This window comes from Desmodus rotundus, chromosome 10, assembly GCF_022682495.2.
Source record: "Desmodus rotundus isolate HL8 chromosome 10, HLdesRot8A.1, whole genome shotgun sequence".
In the NCBI taxonomy this organism is placed as follows: Eukaryota; Metazoa; Chordata; class Mammalia; order Chiroptera; family Phyllostomidae; genus Desmodus; species Desmodus rotundus.
Window position 1 is genome coordinate 50,747,259 of NC_071396.1, and position 24,502 is coordinate 50,771,760.

Genomic DNA, 24,502 nt, shown 5'->3' on the forward strand with positions numbered 1-24,502 from the left:
TCTGATGCTGGCCTCCCTCTGGGCTTGAAGGGCCTAGAAGGGAGGGAGGGGATCCTGCCCTCCTTCCGCCAGCACTAGGGGCTCTTGGGGTGGTGGTGAGATTAGTTCCTGGCACAAGGGCCCTGGGGTGCAGGTTGGAGCCTTGGCAGTCAACAGGACAGGGCTCTGCTGGCCCTTTTTGGACTAGCCTCAGTATCCCCATGTTTGGGGAGGGGACTTTTGTTTTTTGGTACACAGGTTCTGGGCAGACAAGGCAGATCACTCTGGCCAGGCCCCTAGGCCGTGTCCTCACCCCCAGCCTCTGCAGGCTCTGCCCATCTGGTGCTCCCAGGGCAGTTGCTGGCCAGCCCTCGGCACAGGGATTGTTACTTTGTTTTAGACCTTTTCATGGTGTCCATTTTGGGGGCCAGTGGGACCACTGAGCTCCCCTCTGCTGAGCCCTCCTAACCCCCTCCCTTGACCTCACCCAGACAAGTGTGTTGGAGCTCTGGCTCTGAAGTCAGACCTAGTTCCAAATCCTGATCGTGTCGCTGTCTCGATGGCTGTATGACCTTTTGTGTTCTGTGATCCTCAGATCCCTTATCCCTGGATGGGATAATAGGAGTACCTGGTCCACAAGACCATTTTCAGATGGACACGAGGATGGTTATGCAGTACCCAGCACCAGTGGCTAACTCCCAGTCAGCATTCAGTTAAAGTTGGCTTTTATGGTGAAGAGGACTTCCTATCCCCCAGTGAAAAGGAAGAAAAGGACACATGGCTCACACTTAGTGTTTCGGTCTCCGTTCTGCTAATCATCAGGTGTGTGACCTTGGGCACGTCGCTCTGCCTTCTCTGAGTTTCTCTTCCCCAGCTCTAAAATGGGACTGATAATAGGCCTGATTTCACAGAGGCTTGGGAGGGTTGTCTGCATGCAGGTGCTTGGCCCCAGCTGCCCCAGCAGGTTTTCAACGTATTACTTGCTTTCTTCTACCTTCTCTCACATCAAGCCTGGGTGGGTGGGGCTGGTACAGACACAGGCTAGGGGATGAGGGGACTGACCAAGGTCATGAGGCTGGTAATAGGACCTGGGTGGGGTGGGAGGGCTAAGGGATGACCTGCTGCCTCGCTGGCTGGTTTACTTGCCGGCTCAAAGCTCAGCTTTGAGGCATGGCCTTCTCTCCTCCCCAGTCTCTGTGGAAAGTGGTGGCTTGGTTGATTTTTTTCCGTAAAGGAGAAGCTGGAAGTCTACCCCCTCCTCCCCCAGGAGGCACTGTGGCAGCGGCTGTGCTGACAGGTCTCCTGGCCTTCTTGCTAGGATGGCTGGCAGCTCTGGAAGGCCGGCTGCGCACAGACCAGCTAGAGGGAAGAGGGAACCGCAGAGGTCCCCTGCCATCACTAATCCCCATGGCCCCTCCCACCCTCAGCCTGTCCTCCCTGTGGGTGGAAAGACTGAAAGGAGCCACAGCAGGACGAAAGCTGGGGAGACTGGCTCTGCTGGAGGTGGTGGAGAGGAATAGGCGGTGGGGGGGCCCTGGTGGGGGGGGTGCTTATCTTGTTCGCTAGTCCCCTTATTTCTATGACCTCTGTCACTCATTGGCCTAGGCTCTTTAATATTTCATGGCCCTTGGAGTCAGCCCCTGCCCCAGCTCACAGGCCCCCTTTGTCTGCCTGCCACTGAATTGCTGAATTACTGACCCGAGGCTGCCTCTGCCTTCCCGCAGCTGGCCCTGACACCTTCCCTGTCCCTCCTGACCTGCCTCCCTGACACCTCTACTTGTCACACCCTCCATCTCTCACACTCATCCTCTCCCCTCCTGTCGCATCTCTGAGCATCTCTTTGCCCTTTTTCTCCATTTTCCTCTTTTGTTGGCCTCCTCCTTCCCAGCAGAACAGAAACCTCAGCAACTGGTCCTCTTGCCTGCCTCACCCCTCCTGGGTCCACCCCTTCCTGCCCCCTCCCCCCAGCCATGCTGGCCGTGAGAGCTGGTTTTATTTATTTTTCTGTTTGTTTGGGAAGAGGGCAGTGGCAGTTTTGGGCCCTGGCTGCTGTGTTCTGCCTAGAGCAGCGGGCAGGCCGGCTGTGCTGGCCTCCCAGGAATGTGGCCGGGACGCCCCGCGCTATATTTACTCCCCTCCAGCTGCCGGCCCCAGCAGGGCAAAGCCAGGCCTGCCTGGTGGCCCCGGGGGGAGCCTCATATTCACCCTCCCCAGTCTAGCAGACCCCACATGGCCCTTGGGCCCCCTGTTCCCTCCCTTCTCTGTGACCTCCGCTGACCTCCTAGGACTTTCCTGGCCTGCCAGCAGGAACACTCGTTCGAGGTGCCAGTACAACCATAAAGTGGGGGCTCTAGGGCCTGACTCGTGTGGGCCAATACCTGGTGGCGCCCCCCCACCCCACCCAGGGGCCTAGTTTAGGCCTGTAATCTGGTGGCCAGAACTATGTAAAGCATCTTTCTGGGCCTCTCCCCACCGGGCCTGGTCCTTGTTCTTGCCACATCCCATGATCACTGGCAGGGATGGGTGGGTGGGGTGGGGTTGGGGGACCTGACCTGGCATGAGCAGCTGTGTTCCCTGTACTGCTGCTCCACTCCCAGATAATTTGCCCTCTATGGAACTCCTCACATGGACATACGTGTGCATACCTACTAAGTGTTTGCACATATGTGTGCAACATGCATGGACACATGCTGGAGCGTACCTTCCTTGGAGGCAGGGCCATGCCTCCTGTCAATGACTCCATCATTCATCAGATGCTTATGGGACTGTGAGCCTGCTCCTTGCCAGCCATGCAAGTAGGTTGTGGCAGTGATTCCTTCCCATTCCCCCAGTGCCTGGCACCAGCTAAGTGTTTGAAAAGCTCTAGCTGCTGCTCTAATCAATTGCTGTCTCTCAATAACAACAACAACAACAACAACAATAATAATAATATGTTGTAACAATGGTAATGGCAATAGCTAACTGGCACTGTGTTTCTAGCCTTCACTTTCTTTAATCTTCACAGTAGCCCATTGAGTTGGGTACTGTTAGCATCCGCATATACTGAGGCTGGAGAGTTTGTGACTTTCCCAGGACATGCCCTTGACAAGTGGAATTAGGACCTGGTAGAGCCCTTCCTTGTGTGTCTGTAAACACCATAAGGACAGCCAGGGTTGGTCTGCATGTGGTTTTTCCTGCACCTTCCACACTGCCTGGCACATAGCAGGGACTCCCTAAATGCTTGCTGACCACAGGCTTTACTTTCCTTCTTGACATCCCCATATCCTTCTCAAGGATCCTGGCATGTAGTGAGGAGAAGGGCTGATGGACCAGTTGGGTGAATGAAAGAATGAATTAATGACCAGGTGATTACTTGTGGGAGTGAGTGCTCGCAACAGACATTGGGATGGGAGGTGTGCTTGTGATCAGACTGATATGTAGAGATCACTGGCCCTACAGAGAATCATGGGAAGTGAGGTGGGGGATTGGGCTAAGGGATGTGGACAGAGACCAGTAGGCTGCTGGGGCTGAGCCCTTTGGGCAGGTCACATCTTCTCCCTGGACCTCGGTTTTCCCATCTGTCGAGTGGGCTTGGGAGCCTTTATCCTGGCTGGCTGCCTGCTGGCCTGAGCTGGGGCTGGCCTGGGAGCCTGAGAGGTGAGGGGACTGGTGGGAGGAGGAAGTAGTGGGTGGTGAAGACAGGAAGGTGAAGCGTGGAGCTTGGCTTGGAACCTGAGAAGCAGGGAGACCAACTCTGACCTGACGCCCGTCTTCCCTCTGAGCTGCAGGGTGGGGGTGCGGGCTCACAAACCTCTCCCTACCCACTCTTGCTCTGGCGAGGGCTGGGCTCCCTGACATCTGCACCGTTTTTGGCTGTGTGTGCCTTGAGGAGGTGGTCTGTTCGCCAGGACTAGACCAGCCACATCCACAGGCCCACAGCTCCCCACCCCAACCTCATGTCCACTTCCTGTTGACCCTGTCGGGAGAGACCCAGCCTCTCAGCTCCCCCCAAAGCTAGATGGAAAATTAGTTAGCTGGGCCCCCTGAATGTCAGATCTTGGTGGCCTAGAATTTTTAGTCACAGGAGTCTAGAATCAGAGAGTGCTTGGAGCAGAGCAATTCTCCAGTCAGGATTCCTATCCTGTTGAGATTCTAGAGTCACAGAACCATGGGTTTCACTGCTAGAGGGAAGCGTGAATGGTCATGTTTCAATCTTGTTTGATGCGAGGGGACATTGAGGATATGAAGGGAGGGGCTTCCCTGTGGTGCCCTCAGGTGACATGAGTATATACCCGAGGCAGAAACCCAGCTCTGTCACTGGCCTACTGCTCTTTGGAGATCTAGCCAGTGTGGAGAGTGGGTTGTGTGGCAGCAAGGGGATGTGGCTGGCCTGCAGGCACAGGAGGGGTCCTCTTGGTGGTGCCCACCCGCCCGCTGCCCACGCTTCCCGAGGCACCAGTGTGAGGAGGAAATGCAGGCTGTTGCTTCCAGCGACAGCCGGCAGGGCCGGGCGGCTTCCCAGCTCCCCTGTGATTCATGGCTGCCTGCAGCTCCCCCCTCCCCTGGGGGCCTCAGCAGCCCCATCTGTGCAATGGGAGAGGAGGCTCTATCCCACAGTCTACCGTCACAAAGACAATACAGTTGGGATTCTTTTCAAGACCACCCTCAGGCTGTGGGAGAGTCATCCCAACTAGCCAGCTGCACATTTGGACCTAAAAGCACTCAGAAATCCTTCTTGGAGTCACTCTAATGCTTCCAGTTGCTTGGAAGGGCTGAATTGGTTCCTGGGGCAGAAAGCGTTGGTGTAGAGGTATTGGACAGAGAAGGGTCCTGCAGCCAGAGTCTCTTTCCTTCGGGAAGACAGAGAGGTGAATGGGAGGGCTAGGTCACCAGGCTGTCTCCTGACCTTAGCATACCTGTCTGTAAATCGGAGAGTGTTGTTCCACGAGGTCATTCATTCAGCGTCTACTCTGTGCATGGATATGTGCTGTGGGTACTGGGGATGTCAAGGCAAGTGGTGGGGCCGGGAGGGGGGCTCCTTGGCTGTAAACATGGGGTGGGAGTGTGATTTGGCTGAAGGAGTGACTCGAGAAGAAGGAATGAGGTGGGGGAGATAAGGAGCTGGCTAGTTAGGCAACGTCTAGCGGAAAATCCCAGCCGATCTCAGGAAGTGTTTCCTCTACTGGTCTCCTGGGAGGGAGGCAAGGCAAGCAGGAAGGAGGGTAGCTGGGGGCAAATACGGCCCCCCAGCCAGTCCAAATGGAGACATCCTAGGTCTGGCAGCTGGGTGGGTGTGCCCCTTACGCTGTGGGGCTGGAACACATCCCCTTTCCCCAAGCTCTGAGGCTGGGCCTGTGGTGGGGGACCGGGGCTGCCAGGAGGGGCTGGGCCATTGTCCATATTTCAAAGCCTTCCCTAGGGGCTTCTTGGTAGCCCCCACCCTGTCCTGCCCTGTCCTGAGCTGCCATAGCGGGGGTGGCAGATGCTGTTTCATCGCTGAGGCGAGTGGGAGGCCTCCGGAAGGTCCTCCTGGGAGGTTCCGGGGGGGGGGGGGGGCAGCGGGGGCGTTGGCAGCTGCCTCCCAGTGAGCTGGCTCAAGTGGCCTCCTAGGTCCCTTAGTCCCCCAGGCCTAGGGGTAGGTGGTGGTGCCTCAGAATTGAGACTGGTCCCTCCTGCCTTCGCTACCCCCACTGCCCACCAAGCTTTTTGGCTCTGGCCCCCTCCCATCCCTGGCTGTGTCTGCAGAGTCCCCCGGGGAAGGCAGGGGAGGAGGCGCAGCGGGCTCAGAACAGCGGGTGCCCGCGCAGCCAAGTATTTGCGCGAGCTGTCAGAGACAGACAGGCATGTGGGGAATTTGGTGCGTGTGGGGCTGGGGGAAGCAGCCGGGTGGGCAGGCAGGCAGGAGGTGGGAAGCTGGGGAGCTAGGACTGCCTTCCCCGCCTGTAACCCTGCAGAGACCACCATTCTCCCAGCCCAGATCAGAAGGTATATCCAGCCCCTTCTCTCTGGCTGTATCAGTACGGTGAGGGGAGTGGGACTGTGACTCTGGCTGGGGTCTGATGACAGAGCTGACACTCGGGAAGGGAGTGCCCTGTTAAAGGGCCTGATCTTGGGAGAGGCTGTCTGGTAGAGTATGGAGCCAGGCTGGAATCCGGGTTGTGCCCGACTGTGGCCTCCAGGAAATAGCAGCTGTCATGCTCCCAAGTCCCCCTCAAAGCCCCCCCCCAAAGCCTGGCACAACTTGTTTCCTGGCCAGGGTCCGGCTGGGGCAGATTGGAGGAGCCTGGTATTGCCCAGCCTGGGTAGGAAACGGGCATGGTGGAGGCAGTCATGTTTATAAGCCCAAAGGTACTTGGGTTGCTGGGTAGGGGCTCCTCCAGTTATTTTGTTGAAGCAGGTTGGAGTCACTTTGAGGAGGAAACCAGAGCCCTTATCTCCCTGGACAAAGACCCCAATTTAGTAACCTTTGTGGTCTCTCCAGTAGTGCCTGTTAGGCAGGTCAGGGCCTAGAGCTGAGTAGTACTTGGCGTTTCATAGCTGAGAGCCCAGAGAGGCCAAACACTGGCCCAAGGTCACACAGCGGGCTCCCCAGCCTTCTTCCTACTACCCTCATGTGGGTGGAGCCAATGGATAGAGGTGAACGCTGGGGATGGGGGGCTATATTTAGTCAATCTTACAGAGCCAGAGGGCCCCTGGGAGCAGCTGTTGGTGGGGGGGGGGGGTGCGGACAGAGGCCTGGAGCTGCATTTAGTCTGGACAGAAATATCCTCCCCCCACCCACCCACCCACTGGCTCGGTGGCCAGGCTGCGGGCTTGTCCCCTGAGGGGCAGCTTGCCTGGGCCTGGCGGCTGGCGGGACAGGCAAGATGACCCGATAGGCTTTTCCCAGCTCAGGTTTCGATGAAACAGGAACCGGAGCCGCAGCCTGGGCTGTGGGGGCCAGGGCAGCCGGAGCCTGGGGGCCAGGGCTGCCTCCCCCGCTCCTCCCCCTTCTCCCCATGATGCAGCCTCCCCTTCTCAGAGGCCTGGGGAAGCAGCAGGTTATTTATCAAGCCAGCTTCCCTGCCGTGTCTGGCAGCCATGAGCCCAGCAGAGCAGGGTGAGCTGGGCGGGCGGGCCTCGGGATGAGCTCAGGAGACGTGAGTCACCCCATCCCCAGCAGCCCCACGAGGCCCTGTGGCCTGGCAGGCAGAACAGACTCACGCAGGCCCCATGTGGCACACCCCGGGGCACACACTTGGGACAGACACACTCAGCTATCGCAGTTCCACATGACCTGCACACACAACTGACACACACAGCATGGGCTTGATTCCCTACGCCGTGGACACTGCAGAAGCACACTCCCTGTTACACTCACGACCCCAGCTTCTGATGCACGCACACATTGGCACGTATATCAGCAAACGGACATGCACAGTCACACATGTGTATGACATGCCCCTAGGAGGATCCCACACACTGCTCCCTGAGGCACTTGTGTGTGTGTCCATCCTGTCACAGGCCCAGGCAGCCATCCTCAGGCCACAGCTCCCATGCAGATGGTACCCCAGAGCTGGGTCAGGAGCACGGACGCAGTAGAGCCTGGGGCACACACATGAACTGGTTGGGGCTCCTGTCACCCAAATGCCCCTGGTTGCTGTTCGCCCAAAGGAGGCCCAACCCTCGGCCACGTATGGGCAGCTGAGTTCTATATGGTGGGTGTGAAAAGGGAGGCATTTTCCCCCAATCTTCCAGACCAGCTGACCCTCTCAGAGGAGGAGGTACAAGTATCAGGCATGGCACTGTTAAACCTGTCCTGTCTCCAAGGTGCAGAGCCCGTTGTGGGTGGGTGGGGAGGGATGTAGAGGAGCTAGGAAGAGGACAGGCTGGAGAAGGAAAATCAGTCGATTTTTCTGGGAGCACTAAGTAGTCAGCTGCTCCCCCAGCTTGGCGTGGGGTCCTTGGGATATTGGGGGGTGCCAGAGATTTGGGGAGGAATGAAACCCCCTTATCTAGTGAGTTGTGACCCAGGAGTGTATCTGCCTGTCCTCTGCTCACCCTGGTAGCCACTTTCCTCTGTCCCCTTGGTTCCCAAGCCCCTCATTATTTCCCCCTAGTTCGTAGTCTGCTGGCCTGCAAAATGGGTGCAGAGCTGGCCTGAGTACAGGGAGGTCCCAGGCTGCTGAGTTGGAGAGATGCCTTTAAGCTTCTGCTGCCCATGGGGGCTGGGACCTGCCTTGCCTGGATGAGGCAGGACTGGAGGCATACCCATTTTCCATGTACGGGAAAATACACCATTTTTCAGATGAGAGAATTGAATCCAATGGGGATGGCTTCATGGTCATCTAACACCCAGATTCCAGATTATTCTGGGCCGATGGGATTGAGACAGCCCAGTAGGGGTCAAGGGGCAGGTAGTTTAAGGCCTCAGCCCAGGCTGGCTTCCACTTTCTGTCCACAAAGCTCTCTCCCATAAATGCCTGGACAGTGGCCAGGGAGGGAAGAGGGGCCCAAGCATTCTGAGGGAAAGAAATGACTGTGGTCCATGACCCTGAGCCATGGACTCTGGAGTTGGACAGGCTTGGTCACTGCCTGCTGTGTAATCATGGGCCAGTCTGCCCTCTCTGACCTCACTTTTGCAATCTGTAAAATGGATATGAGCCTTATCTCTGTGTCTCAAAGCCGCAGGATCTGAAGTAGACAGTGGGGTGCGGTTCTCATCATGTCACACCTGGATCTCCAGGTGAATCCAGCCCTCGTCACCCCCACCCCCACCTGTCTGCTCCAGCAAAGCTGGCATTTTCCTGGGAGTGGTGTCCGCACAACACGGACGCTTTAATTAGAATGTCTTGGATTTGGCCTTCTCTGAAGCTGGTCTCAGGTGGGAATGCTGAAGTGTGGGAGTAAGGAGGCTGACCTTTGGGCCATGGGAAGGGATGGGAATGGGTTGGACCCAGGGCAGAAGAACCTGGGCTTCTTGAGTGTCTGGACATTCCTGGGGACTTCACAGTAGGACAAAACGGAAAGGGCCAAGGCTCTCTCTGGCCGCTACTTCCCAACACATAGCCAGGCCATCCATTAGTCCCAGATAGGGACTTCCAGGTGGCAAGTGGGGCCTTTGCAGGGAAGTGAGGAGCTTGGCATGTGCCAGTGTGGAAGAGCTGCTGGGACTGTGGGAGACTGAAGAAGTGCTGACATAGAGCAGGCAGGGCTGGGGCGCCAAGGAGGGAAAAGGAAAGGTGGGCAGGAAGTAAGGTGTGTGCTTCCTGTGGCCAGAAAAGGAAGCGTAAACTTGGGCAGCTGAGTGCTGCCCTCCTGTAGCCTTCAGACCTCTACTGTATGCTCGTTTTCCCATGTTCCTGCAGGTAAGGAGGGGGGGGGGGATACTCTATTTATTTGGGGCTGGGGAAACTGAGGCACAAGGGATTGTCAGACTCAAAGCCAAACAGTGGCCAGGCGGGGGCCACGACCTAGGTTCCCTGACACTCCTGGCTTGAGCTGTCCTTGACGTTCACTCTTATGCTGGCTGATGATGACAGTAAAAATGATAACTGAGCTATTGTTTAATAAACGCCTTCTGCATGCTGTCTCTCTCTAGGACCCTGATGGGGGTGGGGCTGTCAGTGTGTGCTGTGTGCTTTTCACAAATCAGGAAATAGGCTCAGCAAGGTCAAGCAGGTCACCTGAGGTCACCTAGGATGAAGCCTGCAGAGTGGAAGAGGAGCGTTGACTCAAAGCCCACGTGGACCGTTTCATAGCCTGCATCTCTGCCTTTGGAGGCTCCCACCCATCCCCCATGATCACACATTATGAGTGATGTTCCTGGTTGGGCCAGCCCCCCGCCCACCTGTGCCTAGGCCCATGACTCTCTTACGGACCTCTGCTGTGGCACTCCCCAGGTTTGGATGAAAAGGCCTTGGGAGGGTGAGCCCTGTTGCCTTGGCTTCTGCAGGGGAAGTAGCTCACTGAGAGTAGGGTAGGGGATGCTCCAGGGAGCAGCTTGCTGCCCTGAAGGATCTCCTTGAAGGCAAATTCTGGGAAACTTAATTGTGACAGCCACCTAGGGTCTGGTCAGAGTCACACACTGCCCCATCCCCTAACCTTCCACCTTCCTGGGGGTCTTTTACCCTCTGGGGAGTCCTACAGGGAGTCTGAGAGAGTGCCCTTGAGCTGAGAATACCTTCCTTTCTGTACACAGGGACAGTCACAGTGACCCCACCCCCACCCCCAGCAGCGTGCTGGTTAGCCAAAGACAACAGACACAATGTGGCCCTGGGTTGGGGCTCTGTAAAGGTCACTGGGTCGAGCTTATGTTGCTGGAAGCGGTGCTAGCCTCAAGCAGAGGAGCACTCTGGGTTTGGGGCCTTGTGCTGTGCGGCACGTCACTTCGCCTTTCTGGTCTCAGTTTCTACATCTGCGAAATGACTGAGAGTCTGCTCTGCACACTCTGAGGCAGGGGTAAGTCACAGTCAGACATACCCACATGCCCTTCAACTGGTGTCCCCAGATCCCCTGGGTTTCTGCAGCCCCTCATGCTAGCACAGGATCCAGGGGAATCTGGGTTGGCTCTAGCCAACCTGAGTTTTAGTGCCCCCTCCACCATCCATAGCTTGGCCGACTTTGCCCAGTCACTGCCCCACTCAGCTCTGAACCTCAGTGTCCTCATCTGTGAAATGGATGGACCATGGGGCCTACCTCTCTAGGACGATGTAGACAGAGCACCTGGCAGCCCAGTGGTGGTGACAGTATAACCGTCCCCCCACCCCCTGAAGGCTGTCCTGGTTGCGGTACCTCCAGCCTTGGTCGCAGGGATTCTGGGAAGGAGACAGTGCCAGTCTGCTGGCTCAGCTGGCTTGGCCACTGACCTTCAGAGCACCCAGGCTGTCAAGGCCACCTGACTGCCTGCTGGGCGGGCAGGCGGGTGGCAGCAGGGAGCATCAGCCAGCTCCTCGCCTGTCGCTGCCCTCCCCCGCTCCCACTCTCCTCTCCCTCTCTGCGCCTGTGTGTGAGCTAATTAATCTCAGCCCCTTTGGGAAATTAGAACGCTGCAGCCTCGGCCTCCTCAGCCTCAGTGCCTGTGCTACTCCTGGGCCCTGCCAGGACCCACTGTGGTTTGGGGGCATGGGGTCGGGGATGGGGGTGGCAGGACGAGCTGCCCAAGCATGGCTCTTCTTGAGCCCCCCACTTCCTGGCTGGTAGAAGGAGGGCTCTGGCTTCTAAGCCCCCTCCCCTCCCCTACCAGACAACATCCATAAGGACCCAGGCAATTGCCCTGCTGGAGTGAAACCCAACACCCAGTGCCTCTTTGACCTGGGGCTGATATGGTCACCCCCTCACCCCACATTTTATCTCATTGTGGGGTCCTCTTGCCTGCCCAGCGTGGACTGATGGGGACATGTAATTGTAGAATTTTGCTTAGGAAATTAATTCAAAAAAGTTAATTAATTGGCAGTTCCGGAGGTGGCAGACTCCACGCCCAGCTGGTCCTACTGACATTAGTGCTGACCTGCTTGAGATACGCGGCTTGTGGGGCAGGCAGGAGAGAGGGACCCCAGTGACCTGGCTGGGCAGCCCTAGAACAGGTAGCAGATGCACAGTAAGGAGGAAAGTTCAGGCCAGTGTTGTGACCCAGAGTGTGTGCCTTGAACGGGTTTGTTAGCTGGACCTGCTGAGATATGCTTGGCACCCTGAGAACTCAGCCACTTGTTTGTATAGCCAACGAGCCATGTCAGGCTCCTCCTGTATGCCGACCCCAGTGTCTCAAGTGCCCCCAGTTGACATAGACCACTGAATGTTTTGTCCAATTCTTCTGAATCCCTTTTCTCAAGGAAAATCTCTCAACCTACACTCAAAAGTTTTCCAGAGGGCTCAAGGGACATTAGTGGGCCCATTGCGCAGATAAAGCAACTGGGGCTCAGAGAGGATGTGACTTGGCCAAGTTGTTCAGCTGTATCCTCCAGCAGGATGGAGGAGGGGTCGTATAAAGCTTAGTCTTCATCCTAAGGACAGAACACTCCCACAGGCAGCCCCTCCCAAGTGTGGGTGACAGGAGCCTAGAAATGGACTCTTTCCCAAGCAGAAGGCCAGAGAACATGGCCAACCCTTTTATCCTGGTAGCCCTGGAACCATTGTGTCTCCTCCTCCCCACCTAACCCCACCCTCGGACATTTGTGTGTGCATATAGGGGCTTCCCCCACCACCCCACCCAATTCTCAGGATGACCCAGTTGGGCTGAGACAGGAGGCCCCATGCCCCAGGGCTCTAGGGCCCCTGATGACAGCAGCCCAACCAAGTTCTAGTTTCTGGAGGAGTGTGGGCTTGGTACAGTCTTACCCAGACAGAAGAAGGGTTAAGGCTAGGGCAAGAGGTGGCTAGGCTGGGGACAGTTCAGGGATACTGACCGCAGGAGTCCAGCAAGGTGAGGAACATGGGCTTTCAAGAAGTTGTGTGGCCCTTAGGTTCTCTGAGCCTCATTTTCCTCATCTGGGAAGCAGAGGTGGTCATATGTGCCACTCAGAGGGCTGTGGTGGGGTGCAGGGAGGTATAACTGCTTGAAGCGTCTGACCTTGGCACCAAGCTGGGTGGGAGAGCAGGAAGCCGATGGGACTGGGCTGGCTCCAGGGCCTGAGAAGGCCAGCAGGTTTGGGAGGGGAACCTGGTACATGTGGTTGGGACAGGAGCCGGAGGTCACAAGAGGAGATGATGTTTGTGAGGCACCCAAGAGCCACAGCTAGGAACCCAGAGACTTGGGGCCTCTAGGGGGAGTCAGTCCATACAGCATCCGCTCCTGGATTTGTTCAGAGCATTGCCTCCCCTCCAGGCTCCAGGTGGGCCCTGCAGTTAATTGTGTAGGCCTTACCTTTTATGGTGGTTCAGAATGAAAGTGACCGTCAGGGGCAGGCAGAGCTGAGCACTTTTGTGTTCCATATCACCCTGATGTGGTCATTAGTTCTGGGTTTCTTCAAGGACTGACCCGGAGTCTTGGATTTAAGTGGGCCACACCTACTCCCTGAGCATCCTGTGTGGGCTAGGTTATGGGGTCAGAGACAAGAAACTTCCTCTGCTCACCTCACCTCCTTCAAAAAGCCCTCCCTGGTGCCACCTCCTTTCACACCCCCTCTCAACCCATTAGGCCATTGGCTGAATGCTTGGGGCTCTCTGCATAGACTTTTAAACCTTCTCTGTGTGTGTCTGTCCATTTCCCCCCTGGAGTGGAAGTTTCCTGAGGGTGGGGGTCCATGGCATCTCTGTATTCCATGCCCAGCACAGAGTTAGTGCTGAACTTGGGTTATAGGGCTCCTCTTTTCCTGGTTTACATATGGCCCTGTGAGTATGTTGCTCAGCCAAGGTCACAGCTTTTTGAGGGGAACAGCTAACTTGGCCCAGGTGGGTGTGGGGCTGCTGATGCCCTGTGGGGTCTCCTTACAGACCTCAGGGTCTTCCCAGACTTCTTTGGGGCCTGCAGTTGCTGATCCACCTGGCAGGCAGTGTTCTGGGTGTCCAGCTTTGAGCCCTGTACCCCTGAAAGGTTAGGGAGTGAGGAGTTCTGGCATTTGCCAGCCTCAGTTTCTTTACCTGTAAAATGGAGACCCTGGTACCTCTTCCTGCTTGTGCTTGGTGGGGAGGCGATTAAAACAAATAATGGATGCCTGGAACTTAGTAAGAACTCTTTGAGTGTTCCCCGTCGTTATTATTACTAACACTGTTATTTTTTTTACCACCACATTATTATTCATGCTCTCCCAGGCCCCAGCAGCTGCAGTAGCTCTGGGCCTGGGCAGAGCTCTGGTCCGCAGAGAAGTTGCAGTTTCTAATTAGTCCGTGCCCCAAGGAGAGGGCCTGGGTTCTTTATTTTTGCTAGAGGATCCCACCTGCTCAAGGCTTCCCCAGCCCGTCATCCACTGGGCTAGGGCTGTGACCCCTTTCCAGCCTCAGGTAGGGGGCCTGGCTCCAGGCAAAAGCCTCCCCAAATTCCCCCTGCCACTCCCTCCGCCTCGCAGACCTCCAGGGCCATGAATCATTTATGAGGCAAAAATGAAACCAATTAAGGACAAACTTTGAAAGCCTCTAATTGCTGTGCCTGGTGGCACCGAGGAATGAGGGGAGGCAGGCCAGCCCGGTGTGGAATCTCCTTGGCCCAGGCCTTCCCAGGCCTCCTGTCCCACCGCGTCGCAGGGCGCCACGGCTCCCCGCCGCCTCTCGGCCGGCCGCGGATGTGCCTGCGCGGCTCCGGCTCCGGCGGCGGCGGCTGCGTCTGCCGCTCCGGCGCCCGCCCGGGTCCCAGGCCGACTAATTAGGGCCGGCTCCCCTCCCCGCGCCGCCCGCTCCAGGCCCGAGGTGATGGCGGCTGTTCCTGCCGTTCTGGGGCCCGTGACCCAGAGCTGGCCGCGTTTCTCCAGGCGGGAGCCAGCTCTGCTTGCCTGGCTTAACCCAGACAAGCCCAGGACGCCCTGTCCTTGAACTGGGAGGCTGGGGCTCCCTGCGCCCCCACATGGGGTATACAGGCTTGTGTAAGCTCAGGGCGGCGCTGGGGTACATGACTGGGACAATCCCATTCAGTCTTGGGGAGAGAGATACTCATCCCAGGGAGCGGCTGGGAGAATGACTGATGAGATGGAAGCTGGGGGACACAGGGGAAGGGGGTAGGATGGGGTGGGCCGAGCCCCTGAGGCTCTCGCTACCTTTGTGCACAGGATCCAGCTCTTTCTCAGTTTTGCCACAAACGCAGTGATCTTGTGCAGATTCCTTAGCCTCAGTTTCCCCGTTTGTAAACTGTTAGGACTGACTAGTTTTCTTCTGGATTTGGGATTTGAGGAGCTAGGTTGTATTTGCCCCCTATTCCTCCCTCTTGGGGGCTGCTGAAGGGGTGGAGGCCTGGGGCTGGTGTATGGACCCAGCAGGGCCTGCCCCACTGCTAAGAGCCCTGGGCACCAATGACCGGCCTGCTCGCTGTGCTGAAGGCCCCGCAGGCCCTGGGCACTCAGGCACGTTGTTTGCTGAAACCGAATTTCTGTGCTTGTGTTTTTCCATAATTATATTAGCAGGTGGGATTTTTCCTCGGGGAAGCGGTGGGAGGGGGAGCACCATGGCAGTGTCCCCCGCCCGCTCTGAGCGTGAGCTCACACGGCTCTGCCCGCCTGCCCGCCCGTAATGATTTTTTAATTATGCAGCCAGTGCTCGGAATTGCTAATCCACCTCCAACCCAGCATCCCCTCCTGCAGCTCACACCCCAACCCCTCATTGGTGTCCCCAGAGTGGTGGTGCCCCACCCCATGCCCATCCTTGGTGCCCGTGCCCCGACCACAGCACAGCGGGAGAGAGGGCCGGCCAGGAAGGGCTGAAGGGGCACCTCCTCAGCTGCAAGTGAAAGCACTTTGGAGGGGGGAGGCCTGCGGCTCTCTCTCTGTGGTCCCTAACCCTGGCCCCAGCATGGCTTGCACCAGCTAGGACAGCCATGGTTTTGGAAGGGGGCAGGGGAGTTATTGGTGCCCGCTCCTCAGTGACATGGCCACACCCATTTTAGGGACATCAGCCAATCTCTCCAGCCCTGTGTGACCCACAGAGACACACACAAAAGTATGATCTTTGTCTCTGTCACACTCATACATTTTGCTCCCTTTTCCCCACACACTCAGTCTCACAGTTACACAGCACAACATCACACTCGGTGTTTCTCATACATACAGCCACACCTGGGGGCCAAGCCACCCTCCGGAGAGCTGTGCTGTCATCCCTGACCTGCAGTGGCCCTGCCCCCACTCCCCTGTCTCCATACCCTCCCACCCCCACCCCTGACTAGGAACACTCAGGTCTCCCTGCTCCCACCTGGTGGGGTGGCTTCCTGTGGCTGGAGCCTGCTTGAACCTCCATCAACCTGGCCTGGGGGAGGTGGCAGGGGGTTGGGGGGGTGGTGCTGCAGCACAGTGGCGGCGGCTCCTCTCCAGGCGCCCAGCTGTGGCATCTGTCAAGGTCAGATAGCAACTCCGGAACCAGCCGGCTGGCTGGGCCCCATGGCCCCTCTCGCCTCATTATTTTTGTGTTCCGGGGCTGCGGCGACACCTCCCTCCCTCCCTCCTCCCCAGTCTCCCGCCTCTTGCCTGCCTCCCCCACGCCTCTGCAGGGAGGGCCTGCGGTCTGGGGGCTTTTGTTTTCCAGTTTTTTCCACGCTCAGGCCAGGCAGTCCGGTAGACACTGGCCAGGGCTGTGGGGTTTTGAGCGCAGGCAAGGCAGGTGCCACCCTCATGACTAGGACAGGCTAGTGAAACACTGGGGTGGTTTCTCAGGGGCACAAACTGAACCTGGGCGGAGCCCAGCCTCACCACAGCCCCAGTGCACCTGTGGGCAGCTTCCTGTTTCCACAGGGGCCCCAGCACCTGGCATCAGTTCCTGTGTACATCATCCCCATCCCAGCTGGGCCTCAGACTCCCCATCCCAGACCCCTCAGAGGCCCTGATACTACTCACAGTCCTCACACACGCATGCAACGCACACACACTGGTGTACACATGTCAGAGATGTGTTGACACTCACAAGCCGGAAGAACCCACAAATAGACCTGCCTGCCTGCCCGCAAACTGTGTATACTACTGTGCCAGTACACATTCACTGTGGGGCACACAGATACATCACTGATGTAGGTAGCACACATTTCACTTAGACACAGTGGTCACGCAAGGACCTCTCCTTACACTGGTATGTAAGCCCCATGTATACATCGGTGCTCGAACCCATAGAGAGTGACCTCTGAGACTGTACACATGCACCTGAGGACACCTACAGCCCCCTGGAATGTCCACAGCCCCCAGACACACTTATGCACGCAGCATTCACAGGTGTCGGACACACCTCCCAGACGTGTACACTCAGATATACTTGTCCGTAGTGTGCTCCTCAGGATGCACTCCAGCCTGAGCTCACTCCCTGGGGCTTAGTGTTCCTGGAGCACAGTCACACCACCTAAGGGGCTTTTGTCCCCTGAAATGCTGAAGTGAGCTTGATGCCTCCCCCTTAATGTGCTCTATGTTTCCAGAGAGCCCCTGGACAGGGAAAAATGGCAGCTGACAGATGGCTGCCCTGCCCACCTGGCCAGTCTCTTTATGTGCACCACCCTGAGCCCAAGAGGACCGAGATGGAGTGGGACAGGAAGGGGGGGTGGTTCCAGGTGGGTCACAATGGATTTGGTGACTGCTAGCAGAGAGGGCAGGCTTGGGGTTGGCCTCTCAGACACTGTCTCTGGGTCCTTCTGCCTACCCCCAGCTCCAAATTAGGGTGTGTAAGTGTTCGGGAGATGAGATGTGGGCAGACTCCAGGTCCCCCAGGGTCTCTGGGGTAGCCCTGGCCATCCTCTCACTTCCTCCTCCAGCTGTGGCCTGCTGTGACTGCCCCTGAGAGGGGGAGGTAGCTGGAGGTTTAGCAGGGGCAGGGCCCCCACCCCCCAGGAAACTCAAAACCCTGGGCCAGCCGCGGGTGGCGGGTTGGGGCAGGCACAAAGAGGGCCTCTGTGCGGCCCGGCTAGGCTGCCCACAGGATTCTGGGGGAGGAGGCAGGAGCCAGTTTCCGTCCCATTCTGCTTCCTGCGGAGGCCGCCGGAATGCCCGGAGCTCTGGCCCGTCCGGCCGGCCCACCCGCAGCCCCTTCCCCTGTCTTTTCCTGGGCCTTAGGGTACAGCTGCAGACTTTTCTGCACCGGTGCCCTTACTGCCCTTACATGTTGTGACCAGAGCCTGAGAGCCAGGACCCATGGGAAACTTACGGGGTTCTCCTAGACTGAGAGCTGAGTAGCCAAAATCCCTCCCTGCGTGTGCCTCAGAGCCTTTGGCCAGTGTTGGAGAGCCAGGCCCTGGAGTTACACAGACTTTGTTCAAGTCCTGGCTCTGCCACCAATTGACCTTGTGACCTTAGGCAGGTGACTTTACTTCCCTGAACCTCAGTTGCCTCATCTGTAAATGGGGATAATACTAGAGTTAGAGAGAATTCAGTGGAAAATTTAAAAAAGTGAAATGCTTAGCACCTGGCAGAGAGCAAACACTTATTATTAGGGCCTGCCATCGTCAGGACATCTGGGAGGATGGAGGCAGGTGGGGGCCAGATGCTCCTCGTCCCAGCAAGCCTCACGTCAGGTGGGGCTTGGTCCCAACCCTATAACCTGTCCCAAACCCTTCTCTCTAGACCTCAGTTTCCCTAGCTGCAAATCCCATGAAAGGCCAATTTAGGCCCTGTGGGGCCCTCCCAGGATTTGGAGAGTGGGAGGGGTTACTATCTGGAGTCTTTTTTCAGTATCTCTCTACCTCCTCCCCCATGGGCTGGCGTCACTATCCAGGGATAGTGACTCCTGCAGTTTGCGGTGAGGAACAAGGACCATTTTATGATGGGAAACTAGGTTCAGTGTGGGACGGTGGGGAGCGAGTCTTGGTCAGTCATCAGGAAGAGGATGGATGATGGCACAAACCTAGACCTCAGGACTCCAGTCCCCTAGCCAGTCGTGACACTCACCCCCAAGCCCCAGAAGGACAGATACCCCTGCCCCCCGATTCCTTGGCTCAAGTGCCTCTGAGTTAGCCTTCCCTGGCTTGCCCAGTGGTGAGGCCCACCAGGAGGGAGGTCCCAAGTAAGTGTTGGGCCCTGATCCCATGTTGGTGTCAGTTCGGACATCACCACTTTGAGACACATTAGCTAAGATCCAGGGGCTTTTGAATGGGGAGGGCATCGTTTTCTCTATATCACAACTGCCTCTCAAATTGCCCGCCCTAAAAGGGGCAATAATAGTACTTCGGAAAGTGTGGATGAGGATTCAGTGAGACAAGGCATCAACAGCATTTGGCACACTGTGGGGCCTCCATACACGTTAGCTCTTATCCTCATGGTCCCGGGTTACAGGCCGGGAAACTGGCTCAGAGGCTATATACCAAGGTCACACAGCAAGGAAGGGCCCACCTCGTTCTTTGGCTCTTCCAGAGAAGAAACCAGGCTGTTGAGGAAGGCCTTGTCTTTATCAGAGGTGTCCCGGGCTCTGCATCTCACTCCCCAGAGCCCCAGGTCAGGGCATGCCGCCCGCCTGCCACAGCGTTCCTGCACGTGAAATGGGCTGACCCCCTCTTCCAGCTGTTTTGGATGTTTTGGAGGAGGGAGAACAGAGCCCCGTGTACTCTTGGGGTTTTCTCAGCAGCATGTTTCAGTCTCAGGCATGGGGGTTGTGCCTGCCCTGGGCAGAGGGGTGTAAGAGCATCACGGAGTATGGAGCCCAGGAAACATGATGCAGGCCCCCCACCTGCCCCAGGTTCTGTTCTTGGCAGTCAATTTTGGGGAGTAGTCTTAGGGAGACCCTAGTGGTGTTGAGGGCATGTCCCACCCCTGGCCATCTGCTGGGTGCTTAGCACTGTTCAGTATGTGCGTGTATGTGTGTCCATCCATAGCCGGATACGTGCTCTGTGCTCTGCGGCCAGGTCTGCACTTCCCCCAGCCTCCAAGGCCAGTGTCCCATGTGCATCTCCTTGGGCCTGAGTGGGGCTTTTGTTCCCTCTGGAAACTCCCCAGGCTGAATCATGGAAATCAGAGATGGAAACACCCCCGCCACACACACATCCAATTGCTCAGCTCAGTTCAACCACTATAGCCTGTGGTCTGCCCTCCCTGCCACCACTGGCCAGCCTGCCATTAGTTTGTCTGTCCATCTCTCCTCCCTTGGAAGCCAAGGAGACCAGCCCACCAAGATGGGCGGAGGAGTGTGAGGGGGTGGAGCAGGGATGTCAGGAGTGAACACGCAACTGCGGGGAAGGGTGTTCCGTGATGAGCCAGGGTGTGCAGGTCTGCAAAGTTGGCCTGCCCAGACTATGGCAGCTCCGGCTGCCCTGCACTAGTGCCTCAGGGTCCGGAAGGCTCCTCCGAAACGCAGCTTCCTCCAGGAGGCTTTCCCTCAGCAGGAGGGACAGCTGGGAGGCTGCTCCAGCCCTCAAAAGAAGCAGGGGAGGGTTGGCCCCTTGCTCGCACTCTGCTCTTGGTAGTGGTAATGGTTGCACAACCCTGTAACTTTACTAAAAATTACTGAATTATTCGGCCACTTATAAATGGCTGAATTTTATAGTAGGTGAACTATATCTCAGTAAAGTTGTTTAACAATTGCTGCCCTTGGTCTCAAAGCCCTGGCCTGTTAAGACCCTGCGAGTCTTATAGGCACACCTCCCACCTACCGTATTTTTCAGACTATGAGACGCACCCCCCCCCAAATTTGGGGGGAAATGGGGGTGCGTCTTATAGTCCGAATGTAGGTTACATTGGTTAAATATTATGTTATTAAATATTTTACCACATTTTTTGCTTCAAATTTTTTTTCCTATTTTCCTCTAAAACCTGGGGGTGTCTTATGGTCCAAAGAATACGGTACTTCTCCATTATTTTTGGGACCCTCTCAGGCTGGTGGTCCCTTCCTCCAAGACTGGCCTTCACCCCATGCCCCACTCGGTCCCCTTCCTGCTCTCGGTACATCGGGTGGCTCAGCTCCTGTGCACCACCCCTCCAGGGGGACCTGTGTCCCGCACAGTCTCCCGGTAGCCCAGGGCATGGGGTTGCTGTTGGGTGGCTCTGAGGCTGTGTGTGCCCGAACATCTAGAACATCTCTCTGTGGGCCACAGTCTGTGTGCTCACAGCACCGTCCCTCCCACAGTGCCCCACCCCCTGCTGTCTGACTCCAGGGGCTCAAGACAGAGCCCTACTGGGGGTGAATCCCGGCTCCTCTGGGGCTGAGGGTAGAGTGGAGGTGAGTGAAGGCTGCCACCTCTGGTGACCTCATTGTCATTATGATGTCACTGGTCCAGCATTCTGGGTTCCTACCTGGATATTTCCAAGTCCCCCAGGTGGAGGTACTCCTCTGGGGTCTGTGACCGCTCACCCCCTGACCATGTAAAGGTGACAGGCACGGTAACAACTCTAGGGGATGGGGGCAGTCTCAGGGTGGCTGGGTCACCTTGCCCTGGGCTAGTCTGTCAGTTGCCAAGGTGAGCAGAGGCGGTCACCAGGGCAGGGTGTCAGCTAACACTTGAGCTCTGGGTTCAAGTTCTACCCCAAAGAGCACGAGCTGTTTGACCTTGTCCTGGCAGCGCAAACCTCTCTGAGCCGCCATTTCGTCATCTCTAAAATTGGTTAACGGTTCCTATTTCCCAGGTTCTGGGAAGGAATCAAGGAAGGAGAGGGGATAAGTGGAGCATAAGAGCACGGAGCCTGGGTCACAGCAGGTGCTCGGTAAATGCTAGCTGCTAGGGCTAGTCAGTCAGTTCCGGGAGCCTGAGTGTCACTCCGTGCTGGGAGCTGGTTAGAGAAGGGCGGGGTCTGCGCCCTCTGCCGCTGTCCAGGGCTGCAGCTAGAGGCAGAGAGTGACCCCGCTGTCAGGAAAGTGGCCGCAGCTTTGTCTCTTCCCTCTGTGCCTCACTCAGCCAGTGAGCTTGATCCCCCACGAAGTTGGGCCCCCTAACCAGGCCCTGGGGCCTCAGGCCAGAATGGGGCCCTAAGGAGGTGGGTCTCATCTGGTCTCCCCCAAACCCTCCCCCTCTGCCTCCTTCACCTGTGGGTATGTCCAGCTGCTTTCTTTTGGTCCCCAGGTCCCTGAGTCTGGGATTCTCCCCTCAGGGCTCTGTTTCCGTGTCTCTAGGACTGAGGTTGGTGCCCTGGGTCTCTTTGAACCCGGCCCCCCAGTGTCTGCTTCCCATGATGCTGTGTCCTCTATCCTTGACCCTTTGCCCTGTCCTGTCCACATCCTCTTCTCTGACCCGCCCCTCCGGTTCTCTGTCTCCTGATCCTCTATCCCCCACCACCTGTCTCTCTCCTGCGCCCATGTCCCCCTCTGCCCCCCAATTCTCTAAGACTGGTTCCCCCCTTACCCCCGCCCCCGGGCTCTGTCCTGCCCATCAGCCCCTGGTCCCAGCTCCCGGCCGCCCGGCTCCTGCACGGACAAAGGGGTCCTTTGTGGCCTGACCGCGCCTGGCGGGGCGGCGGGGCGCTGGCTCCACATTGCTGATGAAACGGAGCCCTTTGTTGTCCCTCCTCAGGCGCAGTATTTCTTTTTGGGGGCTGGATGCGTTCCTGGCAGGGCCGATGATGGATGCGCCCGCCGCCGCCCGCCTGCCCGCCAGCTTTCCCTCCCGCTCATTCCCGCTCCGCTTCAACGCAGCCCCAGCTCCTCCCCTGCTGCCTTGGCACTGCCAGGCCCTTCCTGGCCTGGGAAGGGTTGCTATGTGCCCTGCAGTAGAAGGCTGAGGCCTGGGAGATGGTCTCCTTTTTATGTCTTCCTGTTCCATGAGATGGGCAAATGGGTCCTGTGGTCAGGGGTCCACTGGGACCAGGGCATCAGCTTTTTCCAGGGTCTGAGGGAGAAGATGAGCCAGGTATAGGGGCAGATTTGGAACATCCTAGGGACGGGGCCTTGGGGACTAAGATGTTGGTATCTCCCCACTTTGGGGTTTGAGGACAGTTACGCTGCATGCCAGTCCCCCTTGTGTATACCCCCACCTTCAGTGTCTGTGGCTGACAAACCGCAGTGTTCTGTCTGCAGCACCTGTTCAATGACATATCACGTCCTCTGGTCCTGAGCTCAGCATGTCCCAGGACCTGGCAGGCTGGGAGAGGGTCGTCCCTGAGGAAGGACAGAAAAATGGGAGATCAGAGAGATTCAAAGAGAGGGCCTGAGCTGAACAGAACATGAGGTTTGGTCCCTACCACGAGAGACTCAGGATGGAGACAAAAGCGGGGAGGTTCAGCCAGAGCGCCAGCCCTGAACGCAGGCCGGGCTGTGTCGGAGGGAGCTGACTTCTAATTGACCTGCCAGCCCCGCACACAGAGCCAGATCCTGGAGCTGGGAAGAGGGAGGGGGAGTTGAGCAAGAGCAGAGTTAATGCCGCTATCGATTTCTGCCACCAGCCAGCAGGCCGCAGAGGCGGGGGACACGCACAGGGGCTAGGGCGCAGACCGCTCCCCTCCCCAGCTCTCCAACCCGAGGGCGCCTGCCTTCTCCTCTCTGGGGCTGCTAGGAATGTAGCCCAGGGCTGGGTAGTTGAGCTCCCACAGGCAGGGGCTGGGTGAGTTGACCTGGAGTGATGGTCTCTGGGCCTGATCTCAATGGTCCTCGTCCCCAGCACCTAACCAGGGTCACTGATGCCTGGAGGGGGATTCTGATCTCTGAGGAGAAAAGCCACAGAGCTAACCTGGTCTTGGCCCTTGGGAGGTAGGGTGGAGCACAGCTGTCCTTGGGGATACATGACCCGCTTCCTCTTACTACAACCCTGACGTCCATGACATCTGAATCCCAGCCTGGAGAGGCCTTCCTTGGTTTGTCCCGGTGGAATCTGCCAGCGTGCCCAGCTCTTCCTCACCATTCATCTACTTTCACTAGGGCAGGGCAAGGAGTGTCTGGTTTTCTGCTGATGCCTGCCATTTGCCTCATCCTGGAGATAGAGTGTTTCCCTTTCCTACACTCGCTCCTCCTTGTTGCCATTCCTTAGCAGTCTTGGGGCAGGAGCTCTGCCTGCCTGGGGCCTCAGTTTCCCCCTCGGTAAGTGCAGAGGGTTGGCTGAGTCCTATAACTGGGAATAGTGGGGTTGCCTGGGGACAAAGATGCAGTGTGTGCTGCCCCCAAGCCCAGGGCGGGTCAGGCCCAGCCAGATGTGTGCTTCCTCCTTGAGCGGCCAGCTGCACTGGCTAGGCCCTGTCCTCCCGCCTCTCTCCTAGGGGTTGCTGGGCCAAGGCAAGCAGACAGGGAAAGGGTGCTAGAGAGCCAGGGCAGATGAGGAAACTGCCACTCCGCTGCATCTGGAAGTTCCTCCCAGAGCTCCCGGCCAAGGAGCCTGGCTGCTCATGTGCCTTAGTTTTGGGGCCTGAGCAGAACAGGCTCTGTCCTGGGAAGGGTCACGTCTACTCTCAGTTCCAACTTGCACCAGTCAGAGGTTTCTCCTACCCATACCCAGGTCCATCTGGGAGCCAGTCTGGAGCACAGCGGTGAGGCCTGAATAGAGACAAGAGTGGAGTCTGAGGTCTGGGAGCGGGAAGGAAGTGTGTGCCGATGTGTGCACAAGCGTGTCCCCCATTCTTGCAGGTGAAGGCTTGTCCTCTAGCACAGTATCCCACTGCCCTCTAGCAGCAGGGTTCATGCTCCTTGAAATAAGATTTCTGAGCTCTGTTTGGCAAACTCTTAAACAAAAGCAAATCTAAAATTTCCTTTACCTGCAGGACTTCCCAGAACCTTGAGACAATTGATGTGTGATAGGAATAGCCAACGAGGATCCAGGGGCAGCTTTCCATACTTCTTGGTCTACACTTTCTGTTGATCTACGCTCCAGAGGCTTTTCCAACTCCTCTTCTCTATAGTTGGGTCAGGGAAGGAAGATTAGGAAACATCTTCAGCTCTCTCCTGCTCTTGGCCCAGGAAGAACTGCCTGCCTCCATCAGGTCAGTAGGCATGACCTAGAGGCAGCCATGGCTGTGGACAAAAGCAAACCTACCTCAAAGGCAGTTCTGGCTGTGGAGAGCAGGCTGAGCCACGTGGTGTATCCATGGGCTAGTCACTTCTCCCTCATCTATAA

The 24,502-nt window shown here is 57.2% G+C and overlaps 1 protein-coding gene across 6 annotated transcripts in view; it reads left to right on the forward strand.

The window, feature by feature from the left end:
* The window catches only part of CXXC5 (CXXC finger protein 5), a 33,603-nt gene that overhangs the window by 5,289 nt on the left and 3,812 nt on the right, over nucleotides 1-24,502 (forward strand). For 2 of the 6 annotated variants that reach the window (XM_053912818.2, XM_024575178.3), the window contains exon 2: nucleotides 575-801. The exons of 2 other annotated variants lie outside the window; for them this stretch is intronic. The gene's annotated coding sequence lies outside the window, so the exon portion shown is untranslated. Of the gene's footprint in view, nucleotides 1-574; nucleotides 802-24,149; nucleotides 24,369-24,502 lie in introns of all 6 variants that reach the window. 2 more of the 6 variants (XM_053912819.2, XM_053912820.2) reach the window with 2 other exon arrangements.